The following is a 20,158-nucleotide window of genomic DNA, read 5'->3' as shown; positions in this document are numbered from 1 at the left end:
GGACATGGATACGTGGCCGCCGCGTGGGGGGAGATTGCCCTTGTGGGCGTGTATTTCTCCCCCAACCGCCCCCTAGTCGAATTTGATTCTTATCTTGATATTCTAGGGGCTGTAGTTCGTAGGTGCTCTTCACGTCAGGTGGCCCTCCTTGGGGATCTAAACGCAAAATCAGAGGCATGGGGGAACCCTGCCACTGATGTTAGAGGTGAGGCCGTCGAGCTATGGGCAGCATCTTGTGGTCTATCCCTATTAAACAGAGGGACAATACACACGTGCGTGCGACAACGGGGAGGGTCTGTGGTAGACGTTTCGTTCGCCAGCCCCGCTCTAGCCGTGCGTGTACAAAACTGGAGGGTAGAACTGGTGGAGACCCTATCAGATCATCGGTTCATCCGATTTGAGGTCTCCAACCACGATTCACAGAGAGTGGCCCGTCCAAGAGCTTCCCCTTTTCCCAGGTGGGCGCTCACCCGCCTTGACCGGCAGATGGCCAAGGAGGCCGCTTTTGTGCAGGCGTGGTTTGAGCCATCCGCGACCACTGCAAACGTCGACCTGGCGGCCACCCAACTACGGGAATCACTGACCGAGGTGTGCGATGCTAGTATGCCTCGATCGCGCCGCCCACCCCCTCGCCGCGCCGTCTATTGGTGGTCAATGGAGCTGGCGCCCAGATAACAATTTAAACTTGAATCTGACTTGCAGTAAGTTTGATGTATCAAAAATGAAGCTTTGTTTCAAATTTGCCATGGCAAGTATATAAACTTGAGGCAAGTTTAAATCAAACTTTCTAGTTTCCGAGCGACAAACTTGCATTAATGTGTTTCTATAAAGTATATGCAAGTTTGCCTTAACAAACTTGCATTATGTCTGCTTCTATAAATTATATGTAAGTTTGCCTTAACAAACTTGCATTATGTCTGCTTCTATAAATAATATGTAAGTTTGCCTTAACAAACTTGCAATGAATATGCATGTTTGACATTAAATAAAACAACAAACATAACATATATTTTTTTATTATTTATACTTTTATCTTATCTTACTTTAAATGAGAAAAAATCGGTTTCATGGTCGCCGTTATTGGTTTTTTTCTTTATTTTGTGTTTCTGCTCTGAAACAAAAAGAAACAAGTATATTTACCACAGGTTAAGACATTATTTTACATTTAATTGTATAAGTTTCTGTACTACTAACAAAATTATGAACTATGTCTGAAATAAATATATTTATAGTAATCCTTAAAAACTACTATAAGGGTAAGGGGTTATTAGTTAAAATTCTGAAAGGAGCACATCTAAAATTTGTAAATCACTAGGTACATAGTATAAAAGAAAGTCGCTGTCTGTCTGTCCCTTGTGTAATAATAATGTAATATATGTATAACTAGCGACCCGCCCCGGATTCGTATGGGGTTCTATTATACAGTGTGTCCGGGCATGTAGTGATCAAACTTTAAGGGCGTAATCTATGGACAATTTTATCGGTGAAAATACTTTAAATTTGGGGCTTGACCCATTTCTCGCATATTTACAAGGATTTAAGTTTTTAATTTTAAGTTTTCACCTCTTCCTTCAATAACAAGTGATAGCGTGGGTAGTTTAACATTAATAAGCAAAAATTTTATATCATGCGATAGCCAATAAAATTATCTATTAGTAGAAGTAGAAAACAGATACAAGTATCATACATTTTAAGGGTGTAAGAATGGATTTAATTAGAAATAAACACGATTTTTTTCACATCTTTTTCAGTTATTTCCCAACACAAGAAAAACCAGGTCGTTAAGGTATGTTTTATTTGCATTTTATTGTTAGTATTTGAGCTATTCTACAAAACGAATGTAAATTTATTAGTCTACGTCTATCAATTTCGACGTAATTGTTGAACAAAGATACCCCTTCCCAGCGGTTTCCATAGCGCACGCGACATGCGAAAATGCACTGCCTGAAAGAATCACACAACCTATTCCGATTACTATGGAAATCGCTGGGAATGGGTATCTCTGTTCAACAATTACGTCGAAATTGATAGACGTAGACTAATAAATTTACATTCGTTTTGTAGAATAGCTCAAATACTAATAATAAAATGCAAATAAAACATACCTTAACGACCTGGTTTTTCTTGTGTTGGGAAATAACTGAAAAAGATGAGAAAAAAATCGTGTTTATTTCTAATTAAATCCATTCTTACACCCTTAAAATGTATGATACTTGTATCTGTTTTCTACTTCTACTAATAGATAATTTTATTGGCTATCGCATGATATAAAATTTTTGCTTATTAATGTTAAACTACCCACGCTATCACTTGTTTTTGAAGGAATAGGTGAAAACTGAAAATTAAAAACTTAAATCCTTGTAAATATGCGAGAAATGGGTCAAGCCCCAAATTTAAAGTATTTTCACCGATAAAATTGTCCATAGATCACGCCCTTAAAGTTTGATCACTACATGCCCGGACACACTGTATAACCTTTCTCATAAATCCCTCTAACTATTGTTGAAAACCGCATCAAAATCCATTGCATAGTTTTAAAGATTTAAGCATATGTATATAGGAACAGACAGCGACAGCAACTTTGTTTTATACATAATGTATAATACATGTACCCGTGTGAAGCCGGGGCGGGTCGCTAGTGTAAAATAAAATACATCTAATGTAAATAAATTAAATCTTACCTTTTTGAAAGTCTAACTTTAGCTTGATTTAGCCAATCACTTATAATTTCTTTTAGACTGTCTTCAGTTACATCTTCGTTGATTTTTCTACATATTTCTGAAAAATAAAATAGAAATAATTAACACTAACAAACACGAATGATTCAGAAAATAATAGTAGTAGGTATATTGAGAGATATACAGGTGTATCTAAATGAATTCATTGGCAACCTTGCAGGGGGAAGCTCAGACCATCATTATGAACAAATTTATTTTCGTGATCAGTTTTTGTATGAAAACAGGAAAAATTGGTCATAGGAAAAGTTCATAATGATGGTCTGAGCCACCCCCTGCAAGGTTGCCTATGAATTCATTTACACCCTGTATAAGTTTGTAATAAAATAAAGGCACTTACGAAAGATTAATTTATAGGTTTCTGTACTCATAAATGACTTTTTATTCGAATTTTTCATCTGTTTCCCAGTTAACGAATACAACTCGGCTACATCATCTAGAATTATTCGTCTCAACATATTAGTCGTAAGGCTTCTTACATTTCTGCCGCCAATACCAGACAAAAATGACATCTGAAATTTAATTAAAGTAGCATTAGAATGTTTTCATAGAATAATAAAATTTGCCCTGTGTTTAAGTATTTAATTTATACATACTATTGCCTGTATTCTTGTTTATTTTTAAATGGTCATCGAAATTATTAAAACTTGCAATATCTTTTACTGGTAGACTTGCCAAAAGTTCTGAAAGACCTGCATTGTCATCTGTTGGTGAAAATGTTTCTTCGGACCTAGCTAACGGTAAATCCAATTTTCTATTGATTTCAGCCATTTGGTTAGCTAGGTCTGACACAATCTGAATCATATGACTCTGCTGTATAGCATATTGCTTGTTTGTAATGCACTCTGTAACAAATAAAAAAACATGGAAAAGTCATAACTAAAACAAGTGAAAATATGAAATTTTGTCGCATTGCATCTTTGACGAGAGAAGCTCATTGCATGTTATAAAAACCTGTTACCTGATTGGCAGTTAACAGCTTTAGAGTTGTGTTTGCTTGGCCTCTTTAGAACCGGAGGTGACTGGGTAATTTACAGCAGACATTATGTCCACTGTCACTTCATTTGTAACATCATTTTCTGCTTCGTCTGAGTCCAAATTTCAGGTTTCTTCCGCTTTTTTTAAATGTAATCGTGCTTCGCCATAAGTTTCTGAAATAAATAAAAAAGTCTCACAATAGTAAAATCTAGTTATAACTTAGCAATACAAAAATAAAGAAAATTATTTTACCATAACTTTTAAGTATTTTTATTTGATATTGTGACCATGTTGCTTCAGGTGCAGGCATCTTCTTCAAGTTTGTTTTTGATTTCTTCAGTGCATACATTAGGGTAATAACAAGTGTTGGTATCTTAACCACTTTGATGAAACTATGCCAGGAGCATCATCTTCATCTAAAAATGTAACCAAAAAAAATTTTTTTGATTCCATTATGCAAAGTCTGAAACCAAATAACACTATTAATTATAATTATATTATATAATATAATAGATAGGTATGTAGGAGGAAATTTATGTTACCTTTGCTAAGACATAACTAACAATTTTAAGAATTAAACGAGGTAGGATAAAAGTACATGATAAGGTGGATAGGATGTTTAGGGGGTATTTTATATTTACATTTACAATTTTGAAGTGCTATGAGTGTAGCATTTTCATAGCAACATGATAATTATTGAAAGGAAAAACTATGACTTTTCCATCAATGTCAGTCACTGTACAGCAATTAATTTATTTTATTTGAGGATATTTGTTAATTTTAGACGTTCTATTTATGTATTATTTTCCAATTGCAGTGCAAGACAGGGTCCACGATGTACATTTACAACTTACAATAACACCTTTCTGTTACACATAGATAATTAGAAATAGATATTGAGTAATATGCATAACTAAACAGGATCGAACATGCAGGAACTATTTAGGGTTAGAGAGAGTTTTAATGAGTTTTTTAACACTTGGAACACGTTGCCTGGGTTTGAAAGTAGGTAAATAAGGTTTAAGGGATAGATATGAACTACATATTATCATTAATTCTGTTTGTAAAAGTAAAAATAAATGAACTAACCTTTAATCTTCAGCACGTCACGCGTCCAATTCGCACAACAGAAGCGTTTATTAAATAAAACACCGTGCAAAACAAAAAAACTTGTAGGTTCTACGTTCTACCACTGATTTTGTGCACTGCAAAACACAGATTAGAGAGTATGCTGCAAAAGTGCAAAACACTTGGCTGTTTTTTCTTCCGGAACCGGAAGTTTTTGTTTTCTTTTTTATGGCTTCGGGCGAGTGACGTTGGCGTATGACCACTAGTGATTATTTGCAGTGTTGCCAGTCGGGTCTTGTCAGAAATTACCAGAAATATAAAAAAATGTAACCTTTTTGAATAAAAAGTAACCTTCATACGGGGGGGGGGGGGGGGGGGGGGGGTGCGGAGCGATTGTGTAAGGTTGTTCATGGATGGTTCATGTTTACCTAAATTCGAAATTTTGACCATTCCATGAAGACCGAAAAGTGACCGGTCGTATAAAACCGTTTCATGGATTTGCGTTTTATTATCAAAAAAACATTTGCTAAAACTCATTGTCTTTAACAAATAATAAATCAAATTCATGTTTAAATGCAGTTTATGACATAATTTTTTAATTGTCACTATTAATATTTTTACTGAATAACCTGTAAAAGTTAATTCTACAATTTCTGAAAAATCACCTAAAAGTAACCTTTTCATTAGTGTAACCTAAAAGTAACCAAAGCAGTTCAAAAGTAACCTTCTGGCAACACTGATTATTTGCTCCATGCGTATGACAGTTTAACGCAAGTTTGTAACAAACAAAAAACAAACTTGATACTTCATCTTTGAAACATAGCGCAAAATGCAAACTTGCTTCAAAATTAAAAAAGCCTTGAAACATCATACCTAAATCAAAAAGCTTACAGCAATATTGCCACAAACTTGATTTGTCATATTTGACGTGACAATCTAATTTCAAATAAAAATCATGTTTGCAGCAAGTTCGCTTGCTATCTGGGCGGAGATGCGGACCACCTGCAATGCGGCTAGGAGGGCCTACACTAGGAGCCGACGCCGCGCAGTTCGAGATCCATCAAATGAGGCCCGCCTCTATAGCACTTACGTGGAGGCGAAACGGGTCCTCAAGACGGAAATCGGCGCCGCCAAGGATCGGGCTAGAGCCGAGATGCTGGCGAGCTTGGATGAGGATCCGTGGGGGAGGCCGTACAAGGCGGCCAGAAATAAGCTACGCCCTATCGGCCCCCCGCTAACCGAGACCATGGAGCCGACTTTGCTGGATAGGGTTGTGCAGGCGCTCTTTCCGAGTCAGCCTGCCTCTTTCATCCCACCGCAAATGGCCGATCACCGCAGGGCAGCTAGTCCAACCGCTCAGGACGCTCCTCCTTCCATCACAAACGGGGAATTTGGCGCGGCTATTTTAAGAATCCGCGCCAAAAAGACGGCTCCTGGCCCCGATGGTATCCCGGCCAAGATGGTGGCCCTGGCTTCCGCAGAACTGGAAAGTCGGTTCCTGGAGCTTTTCGACCAGTGCTTTGTTATCGGAAAATTCCCGAAACCCTGGAAGGAGGGGCAGCTGTGCCTGTTGCGCAAGGAGGGCCGCCCAACTGACTCCCCCTCTGCATACAGGCCTATTATAGTCCTGCTCGACGAGGTAGGGAAACTATTCGAACGCATCATAGCGTATCGCCTCGTCGAGCACTTGACGGAAAATGGGCCCAATCTTTCCGAGGCCCAATTTGGCTTTCGGGCAGGCCGGTCGACCATTGACGCTCTGTCCCACTTAAAAGGCCTTGTCCAGCAGGCAGTTGATGCAGGGGATGGCGTGATGGCTATATCAAAAGATATAGCCAACGCGTTCAATACCATTCCCCACACCACCATATTGGAGGCGCTTCGATACCACGAGGTGCCTCCTTATCTAGAGAGTCTGTTGGCCGACTACCTGTCGGACCGAGAAATACTGTTCGTGGACAGAGCCGGCCAACTTCGAAGGCATGGCGTCAGGTCCGGTGTTCCACAGGGGTCCGTTCTTGGTCCGCTCTTGTGGAACATCGGATATGACTGGGTCCTGCTACCCTCCCTCCGGGCATTGGACATCATCTGCTATGCAGACGATACCCTTGTAACTGCCCGGGGGAGGAATTATGACGAGGCGGCCTGCCTGGCCGCTACAGGTGGCACAACGGTCGCCAACAGAATTGGGCGTCTGGGGCTCGGGGTAGCTCTCCATAAAACGGAGGCCATCTATTTCCACGGGCCCCGTAAGAAGATCCCTCCTGATGCCCATATCATGGTGGCAGGTGTTAGGATCGATGTCAAGGCCCAGTTCAAATATCTGGGCCTAATCATTGATAGCCGGTGGCAGTTTGGCGCACATTTCGCCAACCTGTCGCCGCGCCTAAGAAAGGCAGCCGACGCCTTCTCGTGGCTGCTCCCAAATCTGGGGGGTCCTAGGGCGAAATGCCGGCAACTCTATGCCGGCATTCTTAAAAGTATGGCCCTATACGGGGCTCCCATATGGGCTGATACCCTCGACAGGAGGGGGAACGCGGCCCACCTCCGGAGACCTCAACGGGCCATCGCCCAGAAGGTTGCCAGGGCGTATCGCACCGTCGGCTTCGACGCAGCATGCGCCTTGGCAGGGACCCCTCCCTGGGAGCTGGAAGCGCATGTCCAGGCCGCCGTTTACAGATGGATGGCGGCCCAGAAAGAGCGGGGGGAACGCCCCGCCTTCGAGGAGAGGGAGGCGGTTCGGCGCGAGGCTCGCGAAACTGTGGTCCAGCAGTGGGCAGACCACCTCGCCGTTGCCGAGTCGGGCCGCCGAACCTTGGATGCGCTGGCGCCGACCATAGAAAGGTGGCTCGAGCGCCCGCATGGGTACCTTTTCTTTCATTTGGTACAGATGTTGACCGGGCACGGATGCTTTGGCTCATATCTGTACCGCATTGGAAGGGAAGAGACGCCGTCCTGCCACGCATGTCGCGGCGGTGCGGAGGACACGCCGCATACCCTTGCGGTATGTCCGGCGTGGGCTCCGCAGCGCAATACCCTTATCGCGGCGGTGGGCCGGGACCTTGTGCTGCCCAGTATAGTCAAAACTATGCTGGACAGCAACGAGGCCTGGATGGCGATGGCCTCCTTCTGTGAAGACGTGATGTCTCAGAAGGAGGTCGCGGAGCGAGAGCGCGAGGATGATCCAAACGCGCCCTCGCTCCGGCGACGGCGGAGGGGTCAGAGGAGGCGACAATATGATCGCCTCCAGTTTCCTCTCCTCGGTGATGGCCAGCGGGCCGGGGGCGTGGGGGCGCCCCCGCCTGCATTGCACAGGTCACCACCACCGTCGGACGGGAACAGCTGTGTGCTTCCAGCTGTTCCTGTCGCCCCCCGTCCTGGGGGGCTTGTAGGGCCCGCCATGTAGGCGGGCAATCGCCGGGAGGGGCTGTGGTAGAGAAGGCTTTGTCCGGAAACCCACAGTCTCCTCCCACTTATGGCGAGTGACGGAGCACCGGGGTCTTTTTAGTGGGTATGCCTCGTCCTTCTGACGTGGTGAGCCCCACATAACCTACCCTGTCCCCGCAGGGTAGGTATGCGATTCAACGCATTTTTTCCCCGTAAAAAAAAAAAAAAAAGGGTGCCAGCTATCTCCATACCAAATTTCATTAAAATCTGTTCAGCCGTTCTTTGTTTTATACATAAAACAAAGTCGTGTTAGTTAAACGATTTATAAGTCAACAACGGCTGGGCAGATTTTGATGAAATTTGATATAGAGGTAGCTAGCCAACTACCTATAAAAAAAGAATAATGTTTTTAGTGTATTATTTAATAAGATGTGGGTAGTCCGCGACGTAATACGCACCTTCTCAATGCCAACAATCATTGTCTGTTAGACGGTACGAAGTTCGCCAAGTCAAAATTATAATTGTGTAAGAGTATGCATGCAACAATATTAACGTTTCAGTTATTTTCGAACAAATAATTTTTATACAGTAGCCAAATGTCGATAGCCAGTATGACGCTCATTGCGGCGCGCTCGCACTTTACTGCGTCTAAATCAAAAACCAATACAGACTCCATTCTACAACTTTACACACATTATTTATAGACTACTAGGTATATTTTAAAATAAAAATTTAAAATTTTAAAAATCCCGAAGTTTTGTAAAATTCAATTTTAAAACTTTACTTCCGGTTTTCTATGTGAACAAAAAAGAAATTTCAAATTTGTAGTAAATAGTAAGAAACACAGTTATTTATTCTTCAAAGTCCAATAGTTACTTTATTTTTAATCAAATGTAATAATAGCAGTAATAGCTTCTGAAAAATCTGTTCCTAAAATTTTACCAATTTTTTGAACGCTCATAAAAAATAAACTAAGCGTCATAAAAAAATTATAATGATGCACATCCATTCAGGTCATATAGCAGTACATTTAATCCAAATATGAACAAAATCCAAAACCTGACTTGATTTTCGCTGTCCGCTTCGCGTGAAATGCCCCATATGGCAAGTGCTGAGAAGAAACGCCGGAACAAACTCAGTCACCACTAATTGCCGGGAATTATCTAACGCTAAGAATAACCAAATTCGAGTACATCAAATATGTGCAGACTGAACTGACCACGCATCCTTGTCATCAATATAGTCTCGAACCTTGTAGTACCCTTTGGACATAAGGGTATTTTTTATATGTATCTTAAATTTGTTTATTGGTAATTCGACAAGGTTGTGTGGTATTTTGTTAAATATGGTAATGCATTTCCCCAAGAATGAATTACCAATTTTATGCAACCTAAAAGATGGAACAGCAAGTTTATTCTTATGTCTCGTGTTAAATGTGTGGACGTCGCTTTTCTTAGTAAATAAATGTAGATGTTTACGGACATATATAATGTTATCAAATATATATTGCGAAGCCACAGTCAATATATTGATTTCTTTAAAAACTTCTCTAAGCGAGTCACGTGGTTTAAGACCGTATATTGCCCGAACAGCTCTTTTCTGTAAAATGAAAATTGATTCTATGTCTGCTGCTGAGCCCCACAGTAAAAGACCATAAGACATAATACTATGAAAATAACTAAAATATACAAGCCTTGCTGTTTCAACATCAGTCAAGTTTCTGATCTTTCTCACCGCAAAGGCAGCTGAACTAAGTCTTCCCGCCAAGGCAGCAATATGGGGGCCCCATTGTAATTTACAGTCTAGAGTAATACCTAGAAAAATAGTAGAGTTTATCAGTTCAATACGTTCATTATTTACTGTAATATTTGTGTTAATTTGTTTGACATTAGGCATAGTGAATTTTAAACATTTAGTTTTTTTTGCGTTTAATAGCAAATTATTAGTTGTAAACCAGTCTAATACTTTGGAAAGAGCATTATTCACGTCGTCAAATATTTCCTGACGCCTGTTAGTTTTAAAAATTAAAGAAGGGTCATCAGCAAATAATACTATCTCACAAAGGTCCTTTGAATAAAAAGGTAGATCATTTATATAAATCAGAAAGAGCAATGGTCCTATTGAAACACGGGAGACGGTTTTCCACAGACTAACTTTTATTTTTAAATAGCATAGACAAGACAGGAGCCAGGTACACATAAATATACAGCCTACATTGGATGGCGCTAGTGTTTATAATAAATTATTTTGATATAGATCTAACACCTACACTTATCAAAATAATCTAAACATTGGGTAAACTATATTACATAGAGTATTACATCAAAGTACTATACTAAAGTATGACAGCCATTATACTATACTTTGAATACCTAGCTTCTTTACAAAATAGCTATGTTTTACATTACCTAATCCCTTTGTCAGTAGGTCGGCAGGCATTTCAGACGTTGGTAGATAAACTATCTTTACATGTTTGTTGGCAACGGCTTCTCTAACAAAATGGTGACGCACATCTATATGCTTAGTTCTTTTATGGTACAATGGATTCTCAGTTAACTTCCGAGCCCCCTGATTATCATTATATAAAGTTATTGTATAATCACAAAAGTTCACATCAATTTCACATAATAAGTTTTTTAAATAAATTGCCTCTTTGCATGCCTCCGTTACCGCCATATACTCGGCCTCAGTACTTGACAAAGCAATAGTTCTTTGTTTCTTACATTCATATGTGATAACTGATCCAGAAAACTTAAAGTAAAAACCTGTATACGACCTCCTATCTAAAGAATCTGAGGCCCAATCTGCATCAACATAACCTTCCAAGTTACAATCATCTTTGCTAAACATTAGCCCATAAGATTTAGTCTTACATAAATATCTTAATATTCGTTTTGCATGTTTCCAATGAGTAGGTGAGTAACAGTTATTAAACTGACTCAAATAGTTTACACTATATGAAATGTCTGGTCGAGTTAAAACACTTAAATACATTAAACTTCCTATTAGTTGCTGGTATGGGTATTCTTTACAAATATCTACATTTTTTTCTAACTTTAAATTATTCTCAATAGGAGTGTCAGCAACATTACAGTTTGTCATATTAAACTTACTCAAAATATGATCTACAAATTTCTCTTGGTCTAAGGAAATATTACCATTTTCATATGTTTTTACCCTCATACCTAAACATTGCTTTAATTGTCCCAAATCTTTAATTTTAAACTTTGACATCAATTCAGTCTTTAATTCATTAAACAAATTACTACTGTTATAAAATATTAAAAAAATCATCAACAAAAATAGCTATTATGATTTGCTCCTTTTTACATTTTTTAAAATACAAACATGGTTCTAGTTGTGACTTAGTAAAGTTTAACTTTAATAAACAATCATTTACTCTCATATTCCACGCTCTGGCTGATTGTTTCAGACCATAAATCGCACGTTTTAATTTCAGAACACAATTTTCTTTACATTCTAAATTTGGTGGAGCTTGCATGTATACATTTTCGTTCAGGTAGCCATTTAAGAATGCTGTAGTTACATCAAAGTGAGCAATTGTGAAATTAAGTTTTACACTCATACCAATTAAAAGCCTTAAAGTAGAGTAACGAACCACTGGGGAATATGTCTCTGTGTAGTCCACACCTTCTTTTTGTGAGAAACCTTTCGCGACCAGTCTCGCCCGATACCGCACTCTATCATCACTTTCAAGCTTTTTCTTAAAAACCCACTTACACTGCACTACTCTATCAGCTTCACTCCTGTCTACGACTTCCCATGCTTGAATGTCTTCAAAAGATTGAAGCTCCTCCTGCATAGCTTTACACCATTCTACTGACTCCGGTCCATTCAAAGCTTCTTCGTATGTTATCTGGTCTTCACACAAATTGACATCTGCTTCAACACACATACTGCTATAACCGTATCTGTCAGGTTTTTTTCTTTCTCTTACTGCCTTTTCAGGCTGAGCTGACTGAGTAATACTCTTCAACTCTCTAATGGGTAAGCTGCCAGGGTCATCATCTGAAGAACTGGTTGCACTTTCTTCTTCTACATAGGTACTGTCTTCATTTCCTATCACTGTATCTACAGATTCCTCTGAATCGGAACAGTTGTCAGAATCTTGGTGCTTCTCTGTATCACCAGATGTCTCACCTTCACTCAAAACAACTTGTGATATTTCTGGATCAGCACTTGGCTCCATGATAGTAACATCCCGGCTTGTGATTACCTTGTTAGTGGCAGGGTTGTATAGTCGGTAACCCTTGACGTTATCTGCATATCCCACAAGGTAAAGTTTTTCAGCCTTCTTGTCCCACTTTAACCGTTTTTCTTTTGGGACATGAGTCATCACTGTGCTTCCGAAGATCCGTATGTGACTAAGATTTGGCTTTCGGCCAGTCCAGAGTTCATATGGAGTTTTCTGGTTCAATCCTGAAGCTAATGTTCTGTTCTTCAAATACACCGCTGTGTGAACTGCTTCTGCCCAGAACTTCTTCTCCATCTTGCCATCATACAGAAGACATCTAGCTCTTTCTACTATTGTTCGATTGAATCTTTCACACATTCCATTTTGTTCAGGACTATACGGGTTTGTACGCTGATTAATGATTCCACATTGTTTCAGGAGATTCTTCATTTCATTAGAGCAAAACTCTGTGCCGTTATCTGTCCTTAAGGTCTTGATTTTGGAATTTGTCTGTGTCTCAACCATGAGCTTGAACTCTTTAAAGTGTGAAAACACTTCACTTTTGTTCTTCATAAAATAAACAAACGACATCCTGCTGTAGTCATCCACGAAAAGCAAGAAGTATCTTGATAATCCAATGGATTTAGTTTCCATCGGGCCACATACATCAGCATGCACCAATTCTAGGACTTTTTCACTTCTATGACTGCTTTGTGGAAACGGTAATCTTGTCTGTTTGCCTTCACAGCACACTATGCAGTTCGATCTGTTGATTTCTGCCTTTTTCACATATGAAATTCCTTCAACAGCACCATCTTTCATTTTTTCTAAGGACTTACTGTTTATGTGTCCTAGTCTTCTATGCCACATAGTCATCCCCGACAGTAAACTCTCTGATTTCACTGTTTGCAGCTTGTACACACCATTTGTCATGTTTGCAACGCCAACAAGTTCATTTACTTGATTATATATCAGGCAAACATCCGTTTTGAAGTCTACTCTGTTGCCATTTTTTATCAATTGGCTTACAGACAGCAAGTTTGTTGTGAGTTTCGGTATGTACAACACATTTTTCACAGTCACATCATACTGAGAACCATTCACATTTGTCGTTATCTGTGTTTCCCCAACACTAACTACAGGCATAGTTGTTTGATTTGCAACTACTATTTCTTTGTTTTCATGCATAGGTCTCGTTCGCAGTAAACATTCTTGATTTGGCGTCATGTGTGCACTTGCGCCCGAATCAACGTACCAGTCTTCTGTGCTAAAATTCCCGTTGAAAAACGCAGCACTAAAAGCATTCACAACTTTCTTAACTCTCAATTCGGGGCATTTGTTTTTATAATGACCAATTTTCTTGCAATTATAGCATCTTATTTGTTTACTGTTAGATGTTATGTCATTTGACGTTGACATTGACACTTGTGATGGTTTGAAGCCGCGGTTAGTGTTGCCACTTTTCGACCGCTGTTTCGTCGACCAAAATGCAGAGTCTGTTCCAGTAGTGCCAACCTCGTCACCCATGTCAAGTAATTTTGTCTTTATGACGTCAGCGTTAATGGCGATGCCTGAATGTTCTACCGCCATTATCATTGGTGAAAACTTATCTGGGAGTCCAGCCAAAAGTAATGATCCGATCCATTCATCCGTGATCTCAAAACCCGTTCCTTTCAGTTTTTGCGCCGTCTCGACCATTTGAGATACGTAGGTTGTCATGGAATCGCAGTTTTCAAGGCGAATTGAGATCAACGTTCGAAGCAAACTGATTTTTCGCTGATACCCGTTGTCATCAAATAGTTTTTTCAACTTGTTCCATACGCCTTCCACTGTAGTCTCACTCTTGATATGCGCATATAACGAAGAGTCGATGGTCATCACGAGTTTTGCTTTGGCTTTCTTCATCTCAGCTTCACTAACCGACCGTAGGTTTTCTATGTCGATACCCTCGAGTAGCAAAAAATTACTTGTAGCGAACGCCCAATCGTCGTAATTTTCTCTTCCTTTGAGTTTCGGCACATTTACTAGATAACCCGACGTCGACATTTTTACTTTCTGCACAATATACTAATTTATTTCCGTAAATTATTGCGCTGGGCCCATAACCTATTGAAACACGGGAGACGGTTTTCCACAGACTAACTTTTATTTTTAAATAGCATAGACAAGACAGGAGCCAGGTACACATAAATATACAGCCTACATTGGATGGCGCTAGTGTTTATAATAAATTATTTTGATATAGATCTAACAGGTCCCAGTATTGAGCCTTGGGGCACTCCCATTTTTAGAGGGGCGCCTGAAGAGTTAGTTCCGTGAATATTTACTTTTTGTAATCTGTCTGAGAGGTAAGAGTGTAATAGGCTTAAGGCCTTGCCTGATATGCCATAATGCTCTAGCTTAAATAACAGAGTTTGATGATCAACACAGTCAAACGCCTTCGATAAGTCACAAAATACACCAATAGCATCTTTTTTCTCCTGCCAAGCATCGAAAATGTGTTTGATAAGAGCAACCCCTGCATCGGTCGTACTTTTCCCTTTTGTGAACCCATATTGTTTTTCATGAAACAGTTTATTTAAGTTAAAATGAGACAGTAGTTGATTGAAAATAATTTTTTCGAATATTTTACTGAGCGCAGGTAGTATCGATATAGGTCTAAAGTTGGATGGGTCACTTTTGTCTCCTGCTTTAAATAATGGTATGATTTTACTATGTTTCATCAGGGTGCGGAACTGACCTTCGTTAATACATTCATTAAATATATGAGCTAAATGGGGAGCTATAAGAGGAATGATGGGTTTTATTATGTCTGTTGATATGCCCCATATATCCTCTGTTTTTTTTATATTCCTTCCTTTCCTAAGATGAAATCTTATTTTAAGCTCACCGCCCGAATTCTACTAAACGAGTACCTACAAGGTAAACCGACAAGGAATTCAGGAAGTCTATTTAAGCAATTCTAATAGTTTTAGTCTATTTACATCCGTCACGTATTATTATGTACCTCCGCTAGAGGGCGCAGACAAGTAAACATCAGCTCCGTAATAAAAAATATCTAATAAATACAAAATGGTAAAATAGTTCGAGAACAGTTATAAATACAAACTTTATAGTGTATAATTAGTGTGTGAGAGTGTTTGTGGCTGTGTACGTTCAGAAGAAATAAACAAAAAGCTCAAAACAAAATGTCAAAAATAAATGTTTAAAAACTATAGAAACAATAGACAATAGTTAATAATACTGACTACAAATCAACAAGTGCTGGAAGAATACTCTATAAACACATAAAACACCAGTGAACAGTGCGGGATTTTTAAAATCACATAACTGATTTTAGTGTTCACAAACAAACAACAAAGTGAACTTTGACCTCCGCGGGTGCAGCGCGCTTCAGCGAACGATTAGTGAACTATAGTCTTTTTCACACGTCGCTAGATGGCGTTAGAAGTCTATTTATAATAAATAAATAGTTTTGGTGTTTTGTTGAACTTTTACAATGGCTTTGAATTGCAATAAATGTAAGAAGGAAATACTAAAGCGAGATTTCATCACATGTTTAGAATGTCATCTGAGCTACCATCTGGACTGCACTAGCATAGGAGAAAAGTTATTCTACCTTATGTCATCTGAAAATAGGAAGAAATGTAAATGTGATGATTGTAGATTTAATAAAGAGACTCCACATGAAGAACAGGTACAAATAAATATTCCGACCGAAAATTCTTTCGGATCATTGGAAGTGGAAACAAGATTGGAAATACCACAAGATGATAGTAATTTTGTTACCTTGCGTAGAAACAAAAATCAAATTTCTCTGCCTGATCTTACTGGATCCTTCCTATCTATGAATGAGACGCCTCCTCAAACAAAAAGTTACAACAGCTTACCTGATGGAAATACCTGTGAAAACCTGTACATTCACGAACTTCAAACGGAAATAAAGAGATTAAAGAATGAATTGGATATCGCAAATAATGAGATTGAGAATCTAAATTCTATGAATCTAGATCTGCAGAAGAAAAATCAGGAAAAAGATAGAGTCATAAAATTATTGAAAACTGTTACTGTTGGCGATATCAATAAAAGTAAAGACCATTATCCATATATGTCCACTCCACTGGTACACCAAGGCAAAAGGAAGGAATCAAAAAGAAACCAACTGAATAATTCTAAGAAAAAGACATCTAAAGAGATGGCGCCTTCAAGAAATGAACCCATTCTGACACCTAAAGTTGTGACTTATGAGAGCACATCTGCAGACAACGCCGCAAAGATGAAACATAGAGAGGCTCCAAAAGTTTGTCTAATCAGTAGTATTGAACAGCGCAGCGTTTCGTCCTTAGTGACAAACCATTTTGTGGAAAAGTCAACTTGCTGTCATTACCGCACGCCGGGGGGTGGTATAGAACAACTTTCGGAGGGACTACAAGAAAAGCTTGAACATTTCACACTTAATGACTACTGTATAATTATGATAGGAAATAATGATTTTAATATGACAAAAAATTATAAGGAAATGGTAAACATTTTGAGGCAAAGAATTTTGGCTGTGCAACATACGAATTAGCAACCGACGTATTAGCAAGCTGAAGTGGCAATGGGCAGGGCACATAGTACGCAGAACTGACGGCCGATGGGGCAGAAAGGTTCTGGAATGGAGGCCGCGTACCGGAAAACGCAGCGTGGGACGTCCACCTACAAGGTGGACCGACGACATCGTAAAGGTAGCAGGGAAGCGCTGGACGCAGGCCGCTACCAATCGATCAACATGGAAAGCATTGGGGGAGGCCTATGTTCAGCAGTGGACGTCCTGTGGCTGAAATGATGATGATGATGATGATGAACATACGAATGTTATTATATGTGTACCTAGCTTTAAGTATAGTTTTGAGTCTGATATCTTTAATAAGAGGATTGAGAGTTTTAATGAGCTGTTTAACAAAGATAATGATATTCATCAGTATTGTTATTTGCTAGATTCAAATAAAAACATAAGCTGCTCTTATGAGATGTTCTCAAGGTACTCGGGTAAAATAAATAAACGTGGTATGCGAGTTATAATGAACGACATTGACAAACTTATTCAGTATGTAAAGCATAATTCATCTTGTCAAGTTGGTAGTCCAACTTCTACAATCTACAACTTACTTAGACTCTGAAACTCATATCTCGTTTTTTCGACCGTAAAAATAGTAAATCTATCGAAATGAATATTTTTTATCAAAATGTGTGTAGAAGACAGGACGCGGGGTTGATTAACGTCGAAGGGCAGGTCAGCAAATGAAACACAGGGCTCGATCCAAACGTGACAGTAATAGCGTGTTCAAACGGCGACTGAGGCATGAGCTCACACAATCAAAGCAACGGACAATTGTTATCTTTGTCTCGCTCACGCCCCAGTCCATCTTACTCTAATAACAATAGACAATGGTTACTTTGTTTAGAAATTCTACTACAGAGGTTCTACCGTTAACATTCCACCCCCTGGTTGAGGGCTTAAGTCCGAAACATTATATATTTTACGTAGGTAGAACCGCGATCGTTGTAGCTGGTCGCCGTAGCACTCCATGGGAAGTCCGCACGTCCGCAACTCGAACCTGCCCGTCCGCGCCAGGGTACACCTTTTCCATTATCCCGCGCAGCCACACGTTGCGGGGTAGAGCACCGTCTACGACGATCACGACGTCGCCTGGCTGAAGCGGTGGCACTGTTTCCGTCCACTTCCAGCGTAGTTGCTACGTAGGCAAATATTATTTTAGCCACCGTGCTCATGTGTGGTGATGCCGGCGAGGTGAAGCTCCGCTGGATCCCCTTTGTGGTTGCCTCTTCTTCTAGTTGTTGTTCCTTTTTAAACGCGGTTTTCAGTTCACGGTCGGCGTTTATGAAGTTCGTTCTTCGGTCCCTATATATCATCTCTGGTTTACCTCGACGAGCGATAAACCTTCGCAGTGATAAACCTATGACTGCTGAGTCAGCGCTGAGTGATACGGCGCTCTCCAAGTGAATGGCCTGCGTGGTTAAGCATGTCAGGACCACACCCCAGCGTTTCTCTCGCCTTCTCCCGATGGTAACCTCCATGGGTCCGAAATAATCGATGCCGCACTGAGTGAAGGCCCGCCTGTGATGCATCATCCTTGCTGGTGGAAGGTCTCTCATCTTGGGCGGTGTTGGGCGTGCTTTCCGCACACGGCAAAGTTGGCAGTTCTGCGCCACTCGTTTTACTGTCGGCCGCAGCTTGATGATCCAGAACTTTTCACGGAGCAAATTTACCACAGTCTCGTTATTAGCGTGAAGGCTTCGGCAGTGGTAATGCTGTACCAGTAGCTCGGTAGTTCGATCTCGGCCGTCCAGAATGATGGGGTGGCGTTCTTCGTAGGGAATATCAGCGGTCCCCAGCCTTCCCCTTACGCGTAGCAGTTCGTCTTCATCGAGCATTGGGTCCAAATTCTTCAGGCAGCTCTGCGAAGGTAATGGCTCGCCTATCTTGATCTTTTTCAGGTCCAATGAAAATGCCGTCTTTTGCGACTGTTTTATCAAGTAGGTCTCCGCTTCATCGATCAATTCTCCTGTGATAGAGCAGGTGTTCGTCTTCGGTCGGCGCAGCGACGCTAGTACACGCGCAGTAGTACGTACGGCGCGTGTCCACGAAGAAAACCTCGTGACATCTATCGTCGGCTCCAGGGCTTCCGCTGTCACGCAAACTGGCGTCGCTCGAAGCTCGATGTTTGCGTCAGGAGTGCATTCAGCAGCAGCTTCCATAGGCCATCCCTCTTTGCGCAGGAATGCCGGCCCACTAAACCAGATGGACTTATCTTGCGACCATCCTTTTTCGGTGAACTTCGCAGTATTCTTAAGGATTGTTGTAGTCTTGACGTCCTCAAGATTATTGCGCTTCACTTCTGTGATTCCAATTGAATCCAATTCGAATTTCTGTTCCACCAATTCGTTTAAGTCGGAAACGTGGTTGACGGATTCGATGTTTCCCATTTTTCCAATTGGACCGTGTAACACCCACCCTAATTCAGTGAGGGATGCCACCGGCTGTCCGGATTTTCCTCTTCTGACATCGCCTCCAACGATAAGCTCCCAGTTGTCCTGTCCGATCAACAACAGAGGCTCAGCGCTCTTCATCGCGGTGCAGCCCAGACTCCGTAGATGCTTGCATCGACTTATCACTTCCTCCGGTATGGTCTGTGGCGGCAATTTGATTGCGTTGATCGTGCGCATAGTAAGCATGTGGCTTTTGTTGTTAGGCCCACGTAGCTCCACTCTGACACTTCTCGACCCCCGGTCAATGACCGAATGGCCACCAGCACTAACGATGTGCAGCGGTGACTTCGGTCCGTCTATGTTGACCGCCATTGAGCTGTCGATTAATGACACCGTGGCGCCATCGTCTAGTAGTGCGTACGTTTGTTGCTCGATATCACCATTTTTCACTGTTACCGGTATAACTTTTCATTCGTTTCTCGCCTAAATTCGTTACTTTTTCGGTTGGTGGCGACTCGTCGGGCTCGTCAGTTGTCGGTTTCTTCGTCACGTGTAACAACTGATGGTGATTATAATCGCACTTGCCGCACTTTTTCGCTCGGCACGACAGGCGATTATGTTTCCTCACCAGGCACTTGAAACAAAGTTTATGTTTCTTAACTAAGTCCCACTTCTTATCAGGTTCCATTTTCACAAATTCACTGCAGCTTGGCAACCGATGTTGTCCTTCACACAACTCGCACACTACTTCCGGTTCTTTTTCAGTGACTTCCATCACTTTGTGTACTACTCGGTTCGGTTG

The 20,158-nt window shown here is 40.7% G+C and overlaps 1 long non-coding RNA gene across 2 annotated transcripts; it reads right to left on the bottom strand.

Annotated features, from left to right (window-relative positions):
* Positions 1 to 1,000: 1,000 nt before the first annotated feature.
* On the bottom strand, positions 1,001 to 5,116 carry LOC135087360 (uncharacterized). Of its 2 annotated transcripts, none has more exons than XR_010260768.1 (7): positions 4,803 to 5,116; positions 3,966 to 4,176; positions 3,697 to 3,886; positions 3,332 to 3,580; positions 3,076 to 3,247; positions 2,682 to 2,778; positions 1,001 to 1,111 (listed from the first exon to the last, which is right to left on the bottom strand). It is a non-coding gene; the product is annotated as an uncharacterized LOC135087360 (long non-coding RNA). The 2 variants fall into 2 exon arrangements; XR_010260769.1 differs by having other exon boundaries at positions 3,966 to 4,129.
* Positions 5,117 to 20,158: the final 15,042 nt, after the last annotated feature.

Source organism: Ostrinia nubilalis, assembly GCF_963855985.1.
Source record: "Ostrinia nubilalis chromosome W unlocalized genomic scaffold, ilOstNubi1.1 SUPER_W_unloc_1, whole genome shotgun sequence".
Lineage (NCBI taxonomy): Eukaryota > Metazoa > Arthropoda > Insecta > Lepidoptera > Crambidae > Ostrinia > Ostrinia nubilalis.
Note: the sequence above shows the minus strand (reverse complement) of the source record. Positions and strands in the feature narration are given on the sequence as shown.